Genomic DNA, 16643 nt, shown 5'->3' on the forward strand with positions numbered 1-16643 from the left:
ATATATATATATATATAAATATCTCCATATTTATATGGATACTTGAGAAAACTGTACTGCTGATGTCTGGTGGCTTACTGAAAGGAACAGTTAATGTTTAAAATTTTTTATATTTTGATGAATTTGCATGGTTGTATCTGGTAATCTGAGCAACTGATTTGAAGACATCAATATGCCATAGAACAACTATTGGTGAATTCCTACTATCCTATCTAGTGACACTGTATTGTCTCTAATGTTTTATTTGGTAATTGTTTTTTATTCTCTTTAATGGTTTGAACAATCTTCCATTCTTACATCTGGTAATCTGAGCAATTTAGCTGAAGATCACAATGTGTAATATAATAACCACTGTTAATTCCTACCATTTTGTTTTGAAACATTGTATCATTTTCAGTATTCTTGCTTTGTTTTGTTAATGTCTGTGATGTTGGTATTTTGCTATTGTTCTGTTTTTTAGTCTCCCTTTAAAATAAAAATATATACTAAAAAAAAAAATGATGGTCCACAGAAAAGCTTGGAAAAATTACAGATAAGAAAATTCAGGAAACATTATTTCACACAAGGGGAGGAAGCTGATCTATTAGGAAACATGACATATTAAATTATGAAAATTCACACCAGACACAATGATGTCCACTCATTATCAAGTGTGCATGTTATTCGTGGGTGGTGTCTATACCCCAGTGGTCATTCAGGAATAAGACTTGAGTTCCTGTTTACATAGTCATTTACCACATGTCCAAAGGTGTATGTCTGGGTATTCACAAACACTTAATTATAATTTTATTATTTATTTTAAGCCTTAATGTTCAAATAATATTACTTTTAATTGTATGTTAATATTATTATTTTATAATTCAATACAACTTCTGAGAATTGCAACAGCTCTATTAAGATGTACCTCTCTGTTGATGATCTCAACTGGGGCTTATTTTGGGGTAGGGTTTATATAACAATCATCATGAGAAATCATGCTAGGGCTTATTTTCCAGTTAGATCTTACTTTTGGGGAAATGCAGTAAATTCAATAACATTAACTAAAAACACTTATAATTGACATATGTAGTGCTGGGTGCTTTGAGGAAACTTACAAGCAGTTCATGTTAATGGACGTTGAGGGTAGCAGGGTCCCTCTTGGGCCACTTTATCATCCCTCAGCTGCTCCAGAACCTTCTCTCTTGTATTCCTAGGCTACTGGTGAATAACATCTAATGAACAGAGACTGCTCACTGTTCTCTGCAGTGAGGTTCACAGGCCAGGTCGGGCCTTCAAGGTGATGAACATGGAGGAAACAGGAGAAACCAGCCTTCCGGGTCACCTGCCCCCTAAGCCTGAACCTGCACTCGTCCACTTCCTCTGGCTTTAGTAGAGCTCCAGATGGCCCTAGGGTGCGTTGTTCAGACCTGGTGACTAAAACTTCTCCTGGTACCTCCCCAAGACTCCCCTGCATTCAGGTTCCTCATGCCTAACAGTTAAGATTCTTCCTCTGTCCTTGATGTGACCCCGACACTTCTCCTCCAGAAACTTTCCTAAATGGAACCCTGCATGAAACCCCCCAACTCTGTTAACTGTGTGTCTTACTGAGAACACAACCCTGTGAAGAGGTGTTGACCACCCAGAAGAGAAGGGATTAGAGTAGGTTCCAGATGCTGAATTGCATGTAGAAAGAGACAGAGTGGGTGAATGGGAGTTGAGGTTTCCTTTGCAGACCTTGGGTAGGCTTCCCTTAGGGGTGTAAGAAAGAATGTGCTGTTGGGGGTTCACTGTGTGTACCAAGTTCTCATGATAAATCTATAGTGCATCTATGTCTATTTTTACACATACAGATACACTGTGGTTCTGTTTCTATAGAAAATTTCCTCCACTTTTTAACATTAAAAATTTCTCATCCATTTCCTATGTACAGCTCCAGCTGAACCATTTGTATACTTCTGTCAGTAACACTTCAAGATTTCTTCATATTCACTGCAACTTTGTGATTGCCTGTTGTACTGATTATATCCATGCTAGTGATTGTAAAGTAGTATGTTAATATGGTTTTGATTTCCCCAGTGACTACTGATGAGATATATCTAGTCATGTGTATATTGATCAATGGGATACCTTCTGGAGAGAAGTCTCTTTCTCTCTTGAGTTTTCCATCATCATGTATTATCCCCAACACTACACTCAAAGTGCTTTTGTCCAGGTCACCAAGGAGCTCCACACTGTTAATTCCAATGGTCAGGTCCAAGTGCTCATCTTCTCTGAAATCTAAGCAACACTTGACATATACTTACCTGAACACTGTCTTCACCGCCCACCTTTCTTGTCATCCCACTCAGTGGATGCTCTTTACTTTCTTTTACCAGCTGCTATTTAATCCTGCCCACATCTAAATTGCTGACTCCCCCAAGGTTCGGGTTGAGACCATCTTTCTTCACTCATTTACTTTATGTTATTGTGGCCATGCACTGATTATCAGACCCTGTGACTATGCTACCTTATGTGGAAAATTTGACTTTAAAGATATGTTACTGGTTAAAAATAAAACAGGGCAAACCACTAGGGTTCCCTTCTGTCCCTCTCTTTGACAGAAGCTGTTTTCCCCTCAATAAATATATTCTGCTTTCAAACTCTTTTGTTTCAAAAATTCATTCTTCAATTTTAGAAAACATGAATTCCTCCCAAATATCTTTCAGGTTGGGAGTTTCTTTCCCCTACATCATTTGGAGAACTTTCACCAAGATCATTGGATGGAGAACATTTACTATGTGAAAAGGTTTAACACTGACATTATATCCATGAAGAGGAGAATCCTTAAAAGATCTCTTGACAATGAGAGATGTGATGTGCATGCATACAGCTAAGTATTTTGTTACATGTCAGAACAACTGGAGATATTAGGAGTATAATAAATTCAAGAATCTGTGTTTTGATTGGAAAAATAAAAAATAAAGCGAGCAAACAAACAGAAAATGCCTTGAAATTTGGAAATTATCAAGATTACCGGGGTGATCCCAAACAAATCAAGCTAGAGGAAGAGACATTGAAGTGAGATAGAGAAGATGTGAAAAAGATTTCACTCACTGCTACTGGCTTTGAAGGTGGAGTCAGGTAAGTGGTATGAAAATGTAGTGTTTTAGCCAACAAGAAAATGAGGACCTCAGTTTTATCACTGCAAATAACGAAATTCTGGTTATGAGCATAACATGTGTTCCCCCTTAAGTCTACAGAAAGAAATGCAATGTTTTTTCTTACCTGTACAAAAGAATTTTAAAATTTTTTCTCAGAAATGCAATCTTAGACATCATGTTTTTATTCTTGCAGCTATTCACCATGATTTGACCTCTACAACCATAAGTTTCTGTTGTGTTAGTTCAGTCTAAGGAATAGAAATTAATAAAAATAATATGCCTTTATGGTTTTAAATCCTTTGGCTACTGCAAAGTTTCTAGTCCAAGTACTTCCAGTGGACTCCATATTGTAAATGTCCAACTGTTTATATGGCATCTGTACATAATTGTGGGCATTAGAGATCAAGTAGGATGTCCAGTTTGACATGTCTAAATTTAAGCCATCTCAATATGCTTCATGGAGAGTGTTCTCTTTCCGATAATCTCACCTCTATTCTTCCCCTGTTCCAGTGACAAAGCATGATGTCACCCTCTGTCTCTGTGTTCCTCTCTGTGTTAGCTCTTTGAGAAGGCACTTTCTCTCAGGAAACATCGCATTTCTTTGTGAAGAGATCTTTTCCCCACACCCCACACTCTATAGCACATACCACTGATGATTCTCATGGATCAGAAACAGAGCTGGGTGGAGCGGTTTCTGTGTCATCAGATCCTGGGGCTGCCACTGTCCCGGTGAGGGCTGGCTCGGTGTCAGGCACTCTGATCCACCTGATGGTTCCGAGGAAACCAGGATTTGGTGCTAGGAATATTATATGTGATTTTGCCAGACACTGTTCCCAGAATCTAAAAGAGTAATTTTAATAGTTAATCTTAATTGTGAATTAATTAAGCTTGAGAGATGCCTAATAGTCTAATAAAGCCCTAATGTGTATCCATCATCATGGTCAAGAAAGTGTCATCTTGAGGATTAGATCTGATTCCTTCTTCTGTGGAGCCCTTCTCCTCATATCTCTCAAATGTTATGAGTCGGACAGCTTTCCCCTGCCACACACTACTGCCGTAGGTTTCTACCTCAGGGCCAGCTGACCATAGCTGGAATCTCTAAAAGCATAAGCCAAAATAAACCTCCCCTTTTTCCCTTTGTGGGTGTCAAGTATTTTATCCGGGGATGGAAAACTGATCAATACAGAAAATTTGTAACAAGAAGTGGGATTTTTTTTTCTGTTATTCTACATAAATTTGTGATCTGAAACCTTTGGAAATGGTTTGTGGGAGGTGTTTGGAAAACCTTGGAGAAGCAAGCTAGAGAGAGTCTAAAGTACTGTGAGCAGAGTCTGATGGGCGATTCTGATGGGCACTGGGGAGGCTGGAACGCTCCCCAGAAATGTGAGCAGTAGCAACCAAGTTCATGGATTTTCAGATAGGAATGAGAGCTCCACTGAGAACTGGACTACAGGCTATGTGTGCTAGAGTCTGGCAAAAAAATAGATATGTTTTGCCCATGTTCTAAAAATTTTGGTGAGGCGGGATTTAAATGTGGCTGTCTAATTGATCTGGAAAAGGAAATTTCAAGGCAGCCCAATATTCAGGCATGGCCGGGGTATTGTTGCCTGTATTAGCCTGATTTAGAGTGAGAATCATGTACAAAAAGTAGAGTAGAAAGATTTGAAAACCTTAAATTTTGACCTGACAAAAATTACATGTAACTTGGGGCCATGAGATATAGTTACTGAAGAGACTAGCACCATTTAAAAAAAAAAAAAAAGCAAGTATATTGAGCCAGGACCAGAATGATGCCTCAAGGGCATCGCAGGAACAAACAAGATAACCCACCACAGGCTCAAGAGTGCAAACATTTCAAATTTTTGGGGGGGTACTGGGAATTGAACTCAGGGCCTTGTGCTTGCCAGGAAAGCACTTGTGCCACTGAGCTATATCTCTGGCTCTCAGACTTTCATTTGAGAAAAGACCACCTGGCTCCTTTGCTTAACAAGGGATGCTTGTTGTCCAGGTGGTTGTTTCACTGAGATTCATTTCACTGTGTTCAGCCATCCTTGCACTCACAATCCACTGTAGCCATGTGGGATTTTTCAAGTGAAGCTAGCATTGTGCCGGCTCTGGCATGGGCTCACAGTGAGAGTGCATGGTGTGAGAGCTGGTCCTGTGTTTCTCTCTGTTTTAGCTCTTTGAGAATGCACTTTCTCTCAGGAAATGTTCAGATCCTCGGTGGACCTTGCAGCCCTGTATTTTAGGATGATATTTCATCAGGCTGGTGACTTGGCCAGGGTCTAGGAGGAGGATATATCCTCTGGGAAGGTAGGGTCCAAAGAATTATGACACTGTAAAGATCAATCTTAATGCATTTTCTCATTTAATTTCATAGCATCCTGCTAACTAGGCAGGGCACTTTGCAACCATAGACACTGAGTTTAGTAGAGTGAGCGATTTCTCAAAGTAAATAGTGAGAAAATGATAATCTCAGTTACAGAGAAGGGAAGATAGCTAGAGTTTCTTAGCTTTCTCCAGAGTCTGTATTCTTTGGCCAGAGAACACAGCTGAATTCATATCCATTTGCCCTGTGTACATACAGCACATACTTCGTGAAAGCTAAAACACTTGGAGGATATAGTCAAATGTCTTGGAGAACAATATTTTCCATGTGCTGCATTTGCAAAGCAGATTCTATAGACTGCGTTTGGGGCTCTTAATCTCTCACCCATGCTGAAGGTATAAAAAGATTAGACTTTGAGAAAAATGGAAGAGGATTTCTTTGGAGTGAGTTGTGATATGAGTTCCCTTCTTACACCATGGATGCCAGCCATGGACCCCCAGGAGCTGCAATGAGACCATTCAGAGAGAGGTGTCTGCTGTACCTGGGAAGGGAGAAGACAGATGCCTGACTCACAGCTGAGAAACTCCACTGGGAGACGCTGCGGGAACAGACTGTGTGCAGAGTGCTGCGACTGCCAGGGTGCATCATCACTGATGGGTCAAATAAATACGGTTTTCATCGCTTGAAAGTAAAATTATTTTCTATACTGGAGATTGTGCGTAGGGTCTTCACATTAAGCTGCACCCCTGGCCCATTTTTTATTTTGAAACATGGTCTTATTAAATTGCTAAGTTACTAAAGCTGGACTTGAACTTGTGATCATTCTGCCTCAGCCTCCCAGACGATGAGGCCTTGAGTTCAACCCCAACACTAAAAAAAAACTGGAAGTAGGACCTTTACATGTTTTGACAGATCTATCTGAGAGATCAATAGAGTCCCAGTAGAGAAAATCTTTTGGAAGTGAGCCACTCAAGAACTGGGAACCAATGATGAAGACAATAGTGGCGTCCTGAGAGTCATTACCTATGACCGTGCTGTGAGAGCCCCAGCATGGGAAAGAAATGTGAAATGTCCTGAGGGAAAGAGTCAGGCAGACACTCTCAACCCCAGAACCAACTGCTGGGTGACTACAACAGGACTAGTCAAGAATGGACTTTCCCATCTCCTCCTCCCCACCTTCTTCACTCTGCTCTGCTCGCCCTCCTTTTCTTTGTGGAGCTGAGGAGGGAGTTCCATGGTGTTACTTTTCTCTGAAATCTGTGGGCCTTTGAAGGTCGTTCTTTTGCTGTCTGGTCTTGCTTATCTTAGGGGAGTCTGGGAACCACCGCTGACATTGATGATCCGGCCACGGGCTCATGTAGCGATCTCCATGCACTCTGACCTCCTTGTTCTGACCTCAGGCATTCTCTCACCCATGGCCCGCTGAAGGCTTTGATTTTCCTGTAGGTGCCCACGAGAACTTTTGAATTTCCTGACATCATGTGAAGGGTGAAGGAAACTCATATCCTTCTAGATGCACATTTTCTGCCTAAACCCCCTTCACCCAAGTTCCAGGAATTTCTTGGACAATGCAGCACATTTCTCTGAGACCAGTGATAAGTGGAATCCAACCCTCTACTTTGTGTTGCCATCAGTCTGTCTGGAATTCCTATCACCTTTGCTCCAGAAGGTGGCCATGTCAACTTTCTTCCAGGATTCAGTCAGTTTCAACCTTGATACGTTTCTTTAAAGCTTCCTTAGGAGATGGTGAATGCTTAAATTTTAAAAATGTATTACGATGGAAAACACATCACAAGGCTGGGTGTGGTGGTACACAGTGTAACCCCAGCACTTGGGAGGATGAAGCATGATGATTTCATGAGTTCAAGGACACCTTGAGTTACATAGTGAGTTCAAAGACAGCTGGAACTACATAGTGAGACCCTGTATCAAAAAAAAAAAATGATAACAAAAACACAGCACCACTGATCTCTTTCATAATTCTTTGCCTTGCTGTGAACACACTTATTCCATTTTTCTTGCTGTTTTCTGAAGCATTTCTGAAGTCCTCTTTTGTGAGTGTCTTTAGAAGATGTGATAAAAATATGGTGAACACTGCTGCTACCTGCCATCCAACAGAAAGGCAGGCTTCTAAAAATATAACAATCTTTCTTCATGCACTTTATTCATATATTCTGTACTTCGTGACTTGTAGTTATCACCCAAAGTCAAAATGACCATGAAAAGTAAATGGCTTGTTTCAGAATATCCAGGCAGCCACAAGAGTACAACTCATAACATGGTGGGAGAAGGGTGTTCAAATGGGTGAGGGGCACTTTGAGGGGAATTAATGGCAGTGTGTATTTCACTAAAATAATTTTTAAAATTTATTCATGCACCATGTTATTGGGTAGGTCCTTTAGAAATGGCTTGCCAATTAGACATCCTGGCCCTTCTTGCTTCAAAGAATGGGATGAGACAAGCCAAAAATGGTGGCAAAAGTTTATTTGAAAACATCCAGATGAAAGGGTAAGTGGAAAAGTGGCTCTGCAGAGTGAACTTGGGCCAAACAAAAGAGAAAAGGAGCAAAAATAAAATTACACCTTGTGTATGGGAGACATGGAGTAAGCTACCATGAAGTCAGGACTATGGGATCCTTGTGGTGTCTATCCTTATATGTCATCCACATCTTTTGGGATCCCATGAAAAGTTCCATATACAGGGTCCTGGGAATTATTTGGTGCTGTCTTGGAATCTTGTAAATGAAAGGTCCCACCTATTTTCCCAGCCAGGTTTGCCATGTCCTACCTCCTATATAAAGTATATTTCTGGATCACACCCCATAATTTCAGAAAGCTAGATATCTGTGCATCCCAGTCTCCCACATTTAAAAGGAAATTTCCACATATATCTATGTACCTTTAATTTAAAGTAAGCAGAGACATGCCATAGTTCAGGATATCATTTTCTGAGCTCCAAAACCAATTGGAATTGTTCCATATTCACTAAATCCTATGGAACTGAGATTGACCTTGGGGATATTTGGTGGCCTTGCTATAGATGTAACACTGCTATTTTGAGTTGTGGCCCTTTTTAAGAGTCTGACAAAAGCTAGGAACATCTCACTGCAAAAGTGCATCCCATTAAAAAGCTATTCAAAAAAAGGTACCATCTGAAGATGAGAATGCTTTCTTAGAACTGGAGATAAGAACTCAATCCAGGACTTAAAATACTATCAAAGGGCAAAGTGTGGTGTTATATCTGGGCTGTGGAGGCTCTTGGGAGCACGCATGGTCAAGGTCAACATCAGCTGTCTTCTGCAAACTCCGTAATAATCCCAGTCTTTACCACCAGGCTGAGGTAGTGTTTGTCAGGTGTCACCACTGCACCACCTTCTTCTTCCCTCTTTCCACATGGCACCATGGACAGAAATAAGAGTTATGTTCCACCTTCTTAAAAACAAAATATCTACATACATTATTTGAACAAATTTCATGGGAAATTCATCTCTCTCCTCTTGTTTATTTATTCAGTCATTTATTTTTATCCATATGTCGTCATAAGTACTTCTTTCATGTGTTAGAACATAGTCCAGTTACACTTTAAATTTTGGGGGAATGTCATGTTTGGAATTGAAAAGGGAGATTCCTTATCTCACACAAAAATTCCACTCATGTCCATAGGCCTCATATTTTTGTGTAATTTCCTGGACATGAGTAGACTTTAAGGACATCAATAGGTCAGATAATTGTCATAATGCAAGAGTAGTTAAAACAAAAACCACTAAAAACTATGTCATTTGTGCCAAAAATAAGAAAAACTGATTATTGGGAGGAAATCCTGAGGTACATTAGGCCAAAATGTAGTGGTACCCAAAAAAAAAAATCTCGGTAAACGTTTTTCCCAGCAGAGGAGGCATAGTATGCTACTGCTGAGAGTCTGAAAGGAGGGCCCTCCTGGATCTGCCCACCCTTCAGAGAATGGGGACAGTGACTTGCATGTCTCGTTATGTAACCTGTTTACTCCTATCCTCTGGCCACAAATATATGATTTACTCCACAATCAACTTGCTTAGGTTTAATAGCATTACCTTGTGGTGAGTGAAGACCTCACCATATGTGTAGGCAGCTGTGTCACAAATGTACATTTCCATCCTATTCTGTCACTGTGACTGGGTTTCAGAGGCTATTTTAAAATGTAGCAGTGAGTAGGTTGTAGGAATAATGATATCTGTCTTTGGGTATTTCCTATCCCCAAGGGCAATTTTATTTTGCAAAAGAGAATTAGAAAAGTGTGGTGTCACAAGGGGCCCTCTTGCATTCTGCTCTAGTAGCAGAGGCAGCCAGCTGATAATGGAGTAAGAGGCTCCTGGGTAAGGGATTCTGGATAAAATACTGTAGGAATATTTGTTGAGCCCACACCCTTGATCTCACTGAGCAAGCTCACAAGGCCTCAGTTTTTAAACCCACATGTGGCATGAAACTGGTGCAGATATCCGTGGTTGTGATAAGCATAAAGGGTTACACAAGGTCAGCAATTTGTCCAGGGTCCCTCACAAAATCACTGGAAGTAAGAGACCTTCTGCCTAGATCTAGGGTCCAAAGGAAGCCAACCAGGTATCAGGTTAAATAACCCTTAGTTATTGCAGGCTGATCAGGCCCGCAGTCTCCCAAGAGAGTAGACAGTGAACATTTAAATAAATGAGACAATGACAATGATTTCAGGGCTCCAGGAGAGACTAACTCTCTTACAGCTTTGATGTTCTCTGAGTTTAGCCAAAGACTTTTCTGGGTAGTCCATATGTATTTGGTTTACAAACAATGTGGGAATCTGGCGGGACCTTGAGAGAATTTTCCCAAGTAGTAATTATGTCAATCAGGAGAACTACTTTATCTTTAGGTTGGCATTTATTGTAGGAGTATAGAGCCTGCAGATGCAGTCTCCTTGTGGTTAATTGGGATTGGAACCAGACGTCCTCAGCTATGGGCTTATCTTGTCCTTTGAGGCATCACAGCTTCACAAGCCAACATAGGCCTCGGTGGTGACCAGTGACCCATAGAGGTTTATTTACTATGAGTCAACTGCCCATCTTTAGATAAGATGCCTAAGCTTCAGACAACTCCCAAGCAAACTTGAAACACCAATTGGTTAATATTAAATCCAGCTCAGAACCACTTTATAGTGGTCTCCAACAGGCAGGCACAACTGGAGAAGGCTGATTCTATAGGACAGGGATGAGCCCTTACACCCAAGTGATCTCAGTGGTGTGGAAGGTTGCTTGGGAGGATTGCCTTGAGGGTACATAAGACGAAAAGAGTGAAAAATGAGCTGCTCCTGCATAGTTTGCCAGCAGCAGGACCATCCGGGGATCGTGAAGGGGAAGTCAGTGCCCCAGGTCCATTTGTGCACAAATCCAGGGACACAGTGGCCAGGCTTTCAGCATAAGAAAGGGTTGGGGAGGGGCTGGGGAGGGGAGAACTGAGCCCTCATGGCTTCTCAAACATGTGAGTCAGTGCCTAGGACATGGACACGAGCTGGGAGGGACAGCGGACCATATACCAGGTCCTCACTGTGTGGAGTATGACAACAAGGCCAGTGGTCAGGTGACAGTGGGATTCAGTGGCAGCAGCCATAGCAGCAAGATGCACAGTGAAGATCAGGGTGTGAAGAAAGAGGTGTGAGATAGGATTGAGGCAATCAGGGTCAGGGGCCAGACAGAAGCCCTGGGCCACAGGCCAGACCAGCATAATGGAAACCCAGAAGAGCCCAAGAGGAGCCCTCCCCCTTACAACCCCGGTCAGGGTCAGGTCAGGCTAGAGGGCAGTGTGTGGTCTCTGCAGGAAATGATCGGAGGCCAAGGCTTTCCACAGGCCCTTCAAGTGATAGGACCAAATGCACGTTTGCCGGATGTGGGGGTGATTTAGTTCCGAAAGCCTCTGGCTTGAGTGCTAGGGGTTGACACGTATGTCCACTAGAGACCGGGCTGATAAGGCAGAACTGCAAACCTCAGACAGGCAGGAAATTCCATCCACAGAACAGAGCTAACTGTTAACTCATTTAACTCTGAGCTGACTCCTGCCCTGGGAAGAAGTTAACTTCTGTCAATGCCCCTGTCCGTGCAAGAACATCCTTTCCACTTGGAACTCTACTCCTTGGCCTTCCCACACCCCAAGTCCCAAAGACCCTAAGTTCTGCTGGACCTGGGCTTCACAGAGGAGCCTCCTTTCCCCAGCCCTAATCTAGCTTTGTCCACACCTACTCTGACCCCTGTCCCAACAGCCAAGACGGAAACAAGGTGCACCCCAGGGCTGCAGTGGGGACTCAGACCACACGCACCAGGTTTTCTCTCAAACCTGAGCCATGGACTCACACAAAGTCATCAGCAGTGCTCGACCTTCTACCAGGTGTCCTCAGGGTCAAGTGAACAACTGGACACCAGTAGCCCTGGAGTTCAGTCTGTGTTTCCCAGACCCAGGCCAACTGGTACCGGGCATCCCTGCTTCTCCTGGGAGAGTCTGCACCCACACCCAACCTCACACTCTATCACTAGCTCTGTTTTCTGGGCCACGGGACTTGCAAAGGTCCCCAGACCACTGGTGCTGGGCAGCTGGCTCTCCCAGACCCCTTGTAAATTATTGGCACTCAGCCTGCACACTAGAGTTCAGCGATCTGCTTGTCCCTCACTGTCTGCACTGCCCTGCAGGAAGGGAGATGGTCCCAGGAACAAGGTCCTTCTGGATGCAGTTATCTTACCACATGTCCAGAAAACTGCCCAGGCCTGGTCCTGCCTGATGATGAGATGATGACAGGACTGGATTACAATCTTCTCACATCTTCTAGTAAGTTCCCGCCACTGAATCCTATTCTTAAACCCACAGGAATTCTTCTTGTGACCTGGCACACAAAGGTAACCACCACAAAAACACCCACCTTGAAAACTGCTATGAGACATTGAAACTGCACACTGGGGACACATGGGTGACTTTTTAAAGAACAAAGTATAGGATAGAATAGAAATGGCAGTAAGGGACCCAGGCTATTTCTCCAGACCCTACCCTGCCCAACTCTGCCACTGACCAAGCCAGGCAGCCTCTGTGTTCCTCCCTCCACATCTCCCAGCCTTCAACATCTCACTTGGGCACCACCTCCAGGTCCCATCCTCTTGCTTCAACTTCTTTAGAAATGTCCGGAAGATACCCTTCTCCACTGTTGGTGAGAGTGTAGACTGGTACAACCACTATGGAAATCAGTGTGGAGATTCCTCAGAAAACTAGGATTAGAGGTCCCATTCAACCCTGCTATTCCCCTGCTGGGTATTTTTCCAGAAGAACTGAAAACATAATAACACAGAGATATATGTGCCCTCGTGTTTATAGCAGTGCAATTTGTCATACCTAAAACATGGAAACAACTCAAATGTCCATCATCTGAGTAATGGATAAAAAAGATGTGGTATTTTTATACAATGGAGTGTTACCCAGCTATAAAAAAAGATAAACTCGAGGCTTTTATAGGTAAATAATGGATGCAATTAGAGACCATACTCATAAGTGAAATAAATCAGACCTGCATATGTAAACATCATATTGTCTCCCTCGTGTAAGAACCTGAAAGAGTAAACAAAACCTAAAAGGTAGCCAGGCATGGTGGCACACACCTGTAATCCCAGCACTTGGGAGGCTGAGGCAGGAGGATCACTGCGAGTAGAGACCAGCCCGGGTTACAAAGTGAGCTCAAGCCCAGGTTGAACTGCATAGCAAAGCCCTGTCTCAAAAAGACAAAAAAACAAAAAACAAAACAAGAAAAGCCCTAAAATATATAAAAGATATTGTGAAAGGTAAAGAAAGAAATTGCTCAAAAGGAAGGAACAGCTGGGATGAGGGAAAAGAGAAAAGAAAGAAAGAAGGAAGGAAAAAATATGTATGTACGTAAAAGGATAGCTGGGATAATCGAGCTGCTGATGTCTATTGGTCTTTTGAAAGGAACAGTTAATGTTTAAATCTTTCTTTGACCAATTCTGCATGCTTATATCTGGTAATCTGAACAACTAATTTGAAAACAACAATATGCACTATAACAACCATTGGTGAATTGCTTCCATATTGTCTAGTGAAGCTGTGTATCATTTCTAATGTTTTTTATTATTTTTGTTGTCTTTGTTTGATCAGTCTTCTATTCTTACATCTGGTAATCTGAGCAACTTTGTTGAAGATAACAATGTGTAATATAACAATCGTTGTTAATTGCTACCATCTTGTTTTAAAATTCTGTATCATTTTTATTGTTTTGTTTCGTTTTATCTTTGTTTTTTTTTTAATTTTCTCTTTAAAATAAAAAAGGAGACATATCCAGAAAAAGCTAAATATTCTTTCTCCTCTGAAATCCCCATTAAATTCAGGTTTCCTACCTTAGTGCAGTTTACAGATGAACTGAAGGGTCTGTTGTCTTGGCAATGAGGCCTCAGTGTAGAAAAATGGTGGGCAGCAGGCAGGCTCAGCTTGGGTCAGCCTATCTTTGTTCCTGGGAGGAAATCATAAGGAGCTCTCGGAGGAGCAGGGTAAGCCATGTGGACAGGAGAAAGCGTACAATGCTGAGACTGGGCTCCTTCTTGTCTGGGGACAGAGAATTTGATTCCAGGCTGGTAAGGCAGAGAGCTGAGAGCAGAAAGAACTGACATTGTGGTGGGGTGGGGAATCTGCTCCAGAAATGGAGTTGTGCCATGTCCACAGAGAGAAGAGAAAGAATGAAACCCGTGCCGAAGGCCCACTGCAGCCCAGGTGCTGTGCTAGGGCTTCTACACAGTGTCTCAAGTAATCCCTCGACTCAGCCTCCTACCCGTTCTTGCCCAATCTCCAGTAAGCTCCTGCACACAGGACAGGTGGACACAGGACACAGGACATCCTGTGATGCTGAGTAAAGAGGCCTGAGGCAAGAGCACAGGTCTGCGGGTGCAGATGTGTGAACCCCTAAAACAGGCAGACAGGCCATCCTGACACAGGCGCACAGATGCTGCAGGTGGCCCATTCTGGGAAAACAAAGCTGTGGTTCTCTCGCGTGGAGGGTGAGGCCCGAGCTTTCAAGGGACAGCGCTCAGGATGTGGCTGTGTCCGTCTGGCGACTTGGTAGTGCCTGTGCTCGGTGCGCTTCATCGTAGCTCATTCAGTTACATGTTTATTTGAATGTGCTTTTCTGTGTGTTGCTTATCACAACTAAAGGTCTTTGAAAATGCTCTGGATAATTCTTGAGGCTTTCCAGGATTTTTCTTTTCTTCCTTAGGATTTATTCAGATGTGTGTAACTGAGGTCCATAGTATGAAATATTGTCCATTTCATACACATCCTAGACATATCCCATTTTAAACATGTATTTCAGTGACTAATAGTAAATTAGGACATTCTTCTCAATGTATGTCAGCTGGCTGTATTTCCATCTATACACATTACTGGAAATTCATTCGGGAAACTGTCTTGGGAGAAATCCACTTAGGGTGCCTCCTCCATATTTTGAGAGAAGGGTCCCTGGAGAGGAAGGTTTGAAAGACACCAGGGAGAGTCACAGTCACAGGAGGAAGCAGCCTGGCCCCTCTTCTCCGGAGTGTGTGATCCACAAACTGGTGTCCTTCCCCTCTCTGCAGCCACTGCACCTGTCCTGTCCTCTTTGCTTGGCTCTGTCCATCCTATGTCCACTGTGGCAGCTGGAGGGCCAGGCCCTGGGGAACAGAGTGGGCTGCTTCACGCCTGCCCACATGTTCAGGTCCAGGCAGCAGCAGACACAGGGCAGGTTTGGCAGAGATGAGGGTCTTTCTTTGTAGGAGTTTGAGATGTAGAAAAAGGGTCTGGACAGTGATTGTGACTATTCACACAATGCTATTTCTAATTCATCTAGTACCTTGGAGATATTCCTAGAGCACCTGCATTGTGTTGAAAATTGTTTTCATACTTGCAGTGTGATGAGACTCCTCCCACTTTTGGCTTCAGATGAGATCTATAGATGTTAACTTTGAGAGAAGATGTGCCGTGACCACTGGGGGAGGAAATGGGCCCTGGGTCCAAGATACATGAGTTTTGCTCAGCAGGTGACTTTAACGGATTTCCGCAGTTAACGGTTTTAACCCCTTTGTTGCCCATGGGCAGTGACAACAGCCTCCACCTGCACCACCTGCTCCACTACTCCTTTCATCCAATCCACCACCACCTTCATCAACTCCACCATCACCGCCACCACTGAGCACCGAGGGGAGACAGCACAAGTGGCCACAACAGCAGGCCTGGGGACGGAACTCCTTTGGTTGCCGCTGCAGCACAAAAACCAGGGAGCGCTGGAGCCCCACACAACTTCTCCCTCCTTCCCCAGAAGCTTGTTGTACCTGGCTCTAGACCCCTACACCCCAGCCAGTCAAGCTCTCAATCTCGCTCCCTCTTGTCCCTTTGCTTCACTTTCTCTCTTTCCCTCAGCCTAGAGGAGGACGAAGGAGAATCCAGCCTCTAGGAAGAGCCCTGAAGAAGGGTCCTCAGCCTGGGTTTTGGGGTCAGAAAAGTACAGCGTAGAAAAAGGTCAGTGGCCCCGTGAGCAGTGTGCAGTCACCAGGGTTGCCTGCCCATCCTCTCTGGGGGCTGCTCTTGCTCTTTCCTTGTTTGCTGTAGAGGTTCCCTGGGGGCTCATTTGGAGCCAGGGAGCTGAGCGACCCAGGAAAGTCAGGGCAGAGACTCAGGCGGAAAGAGGGGCCCATGTTGGTGGTGAAGCCATTACCAGGACAGGAGTCCTGACAAAGGACACATTCCTCCAAGCGCCATTCACAGGGTGTCCCTTCAAAGGGCGACCACCTCAGGGGAGGAGAAACAGAGGCACCATTTTGTGCTCGGCCCTGGGCAGAGAGGAGAGAGGGAGCTGCAGAGCACCTTGTGCATTAGTACTGTTATTCTTGACTTCATTGCTCTAGAAACCCCATTCTGGGCCCTCACAGCAGCTGTGAGGAGCTCTTCCTCCTGTGCTCCCACCAGGAGGAGGGGACTGAGCCAGGCTCCCAGCCCAGGGCAGCAGCCTCATCTTCTCGCAGTGAGCAGATCCTGCCCCACTCTCTGCCCCTTTGCAGTTGAACCACCCCTCCTGGCCAAAGCCAGGCCTTCCCCGCTCCGACAAGAAGCTCTCCTCACCCAACCCTCCCCACCCTGCTCACCCTGGGCTCCCCACCCTCACCTCCAGGGTCACTGCTGGGT

At 43.8% G+C, this 16643-nt stretch overlaps 1 long non-coding RNA gene across 1 annotated transcript; it reads right to left on the reverse strand.

Moving 5' to 3' along the window:
* Positions 1 to 8661: 8661 nt before the first annotated feature.
* LOC106147650 lies at positions 8662 to 16643 on the reverse strand. The gene is made up of 3 exons (XR_001232589.1): positions 16624 to 16643; positions 13835 to 13947; positions 8662 to 8832 (listed from the first exon to the last, which is right to left on the reverse strand). It is a non-coding gene; the product is annotated as an uncharacterized LOC106147650 (long non-coding RNA).

Source organism: Chinchilla lanigera, unplaced genomic scaffold (assembly GCF_000276665.1).
Source record: "Chinchilla lanigera isolate Chin_1 unplaced genomic scaffold, ChiLan1.0 scaffold00222, whole genome shotgun sequence".
NCBI lineage: Eukaryota > Metazoa > Chordata > Mammalia > Rodentia > Chinchillidae > Chinchilla > Chinchilla lanigera.